Raw genomic sequence first — 3180 nt, 5'->3', positions numbered from 1 at the left:
CACTGTATCCGATCGCGATGCAGCGAGATCATTATTTTTGAATCTGAGGTTCATTTACATGAAGCCAATCACAGCGATCCAGTGGCGTGAGTAGTGATGAATATTAATGAAATGATCACGCGGTGACCGATTGCCCGAAAACCTATTAGCCAATCAGAATGCGGTATCCTAAAGTGCGGCACGCGTTAAATACAGTGTATCAGAGGCAGATTCCGTCAGCAGCTAAGGAATATGAATATTGCAGAGGTACCTATGGGAAAGTTTTTCCAATTGGCTAGATATTTTACATGAATATTCATTAGAATATGATTATTCATTTTAAGGAGTTACTTTTTGGTTGTGCGACAGGAATAGTGGTTCTTTTACGTCTCGAAGTAGGTCATTCTGATGGGACCTCTCCCTGCCTGTTCGCGCGCACCGCGCCGTTCATATAACGCGCGAAAATGTGTGTCCTTATGCGGAGTACTGAATCCTAAGGTGAAAAACAGCTAATTTTCAACTCAAAAGGTACCTATGTAAAATGTGTACAGAAATGTAAAATTTCTGCATCTACTCCTTGTGTACGACCTACATTTCCATTTTGATGAGTTACTTTTACTTCCCGAGATATTACTGCGCAGCTTTGGGCTCATGAACTAGACTTTGCGTGTATTAGCCCTATACCTGTCTATGCACTCAGATGAGTGCTTTTTCAAAACGCGCTCTGCGTATGGAAGATGTCACTTTAGAAATTGTAATGTATTTATTGAATAATTACGCTACATCAGCTCATTGAAATTCTGTTTTGTGCTGTTCAGGACTATCCCGTTATACTGTACTCCAGGGCTGTTGTCATGTTAAACCAGACTTTAAGAGCCCAGCTGTTTGCGCCCTTAAATTCTATCACTGTGTTTATGTATATTTTTCCTTCTTTAAAGATAGCTGGGACGAGGAAACAGCTGGTATTTCACATTTTCACTGCACTGCAACTGGTTGTTGAATGTCTTTTTTTTAATGGATTTGCAGGTGCATGTGTTCCCTTCTTAATACACGCAATGTATACATTTCTAATACTGTCTGAACGGTATCATTGTTATTATAACTATATTAAGTCATATTGTATTGCCAGAACGATAATGGTTCATCCGCCTATATACAGCATGTGGCTTTTCCGACCCCTAACCTGCACTAGAGAAGAATTTGCTATATAACTGTATATTTTGTACTTTTTTATTTTGTTTTTCTCTTATGTTAAGGTCATTGTTGTACCCGTGCTCCCCTTCTCAATCTTAAACTCGTTTTTAACCGGGACCTACGCTCAACAAGCTCGCTTTTAAGTAGGTTCCTTCATATTTCTTTAGCATTCATTCACAGATTCCAAACTTAACAGATCGACCACTATTTTGTTTTACATATTTGCAATATTCTCTGTATGTCATGTATTTCATTTAATTTTGTTAATATTACATTGATGTACTTTTTCATCGAGAAATATGAAAATAAATTGAAATTGAAATAATAGAAATAATCGAAAATACAGCATTTTCCAAAGACTACCCTTTTATTTTATGTTATCTTCACACAAGCTTTGCCTGTAATATCATTTGTTAATCATATTATCAATCTGCAAACTCAAAATTTCAATATTTTGGAAATATGAAATGCGATACCAATATATGTATCCATTCCGAGCAATACATCATAGGTTTTAAATAGTTCTATATATTGTAATGAATAGCGCCCCCATATGTTGACCTTGAGAAATTTCAACCATAACAAATGGTGAAGGTTGACTTGCTTTTCCTTTGTGGTAAATATGAAAATGATTGATATAAAATAAAAACATATATACTTGGGATAAAGAAATAAAAACAAAAAACATTATTTTAGCGTATTTCCTATGTATTTCTTTATATTTTGGTAAATAGCGCCCTCAGTGGATGACCTTGAGAAATTTCAAATGTTGGGTCATGTGGAGTATGATTTGCTCTACCCATGTGCCAATATGACGGTCATACATGATATAATAAAGAAGTTATATAGGGGGGCACAATGTGCCCCCCCCCCCCCCTTGGGCCTGGAAGGGGTCAAAATAGCTTGGGCTTTATAGGGTTAAGAGGCGGCCTGAAGTTACGATAAATTGCAATGAAATCCTGTCACATCATACAGCCAAATTTTGCGTGGCGCCCAATCGGCTGACGAGCAAAAGACAAACAAACAAAAAGGTCCTCGCATTTTTTCTACCAATAGTGGTGCAAAATATTGCCTGACAAGCCAACAAAAAAAAAAAAGTTCTCACCATTTTTTCCTACAAATTTTGGTGCCCAATTCATGGTGCCCAATCGGCTGACATGGAAGCAAGGTTCTATCACTTATGTGCCCGATCGGTTGTTAGAATTGTGGTTCCCAATAATGATAATAATAATAACAATGATGATGATGATCCAATGATAATAATGATAATAATGATGATAATGGTATGATAATAATAATAGTAATGATAATAATAATAATAATAATAATAATAATAATAATAATAATAAAAATAATAATAATCATAATAATGATAATAATAGTAATAATAGATTCCTCATTTCTTGTTTGACAAGCCAAAAAGTACCCAAATTCTATGCTCGCAAAGTGCTCAATCAAAAAATAGGTCTTCTAGCCTACCCTTTTATTGTTAGGCCTAATTTCATCAACAAATTAAAATAAATGCAATAATACACAAAATATTTAGTGATTTCCTTTCTGTCAGCAGTTATTATTATGCTAGAATTATGCTAAAAACTAGTGGTATCCAGAGGGTGCCCCCCTTTATTTTTTGTTAAAACAAAAGAAATGAAAAGAAAAAATGAAAGGGGCGCCTGCTAAGCGCCCCCCCCCCCCCCCCTTAACGGAATTCCTGGAAACAGACGAATTGTGCCAAAAACAGACGTTGCCTAGCGTATTTGAATAGTAATGCTAGATGCTGAAGCGTCAAATAATATGCCAGAAACAGCTGAGAAAGGAAGCAAGAAGCTCCTTGTAGCGCCTTTGTACTCTTTGCTGGCAATAAACTACTAAGTACCAAAGAGCGACTCCGCTCTTTGCATGCTAAGTACTGTACACACGCAGATAACACGCGTAGGCCTACTGCTGAGCCCTAAGACCTAAAACCTGAAACCCGGTTCACTGGTTGCACCCATACCACTGCACTCT

Source organism: Diadema antillarum, unplaced genomic scaffold (genome assembly GCF_040938485.1).
Source record: "Diadema antillarum isolate AM-2024a unplaced genomic scaffold, OU_Dant_1.0 seq00001597_RagTag, whole genome shotgun sequence".
NCBI lineage: Eukaryota > Metazoa > Echinodermata > Echinoidea > Diadematoida > Diadematidae > Diadema > Diadema antillarum.
The sequence above is the reverse complement of the archived record's forward strand: the minus strand, read 5'-3'. Positions refer to the sequence as shown.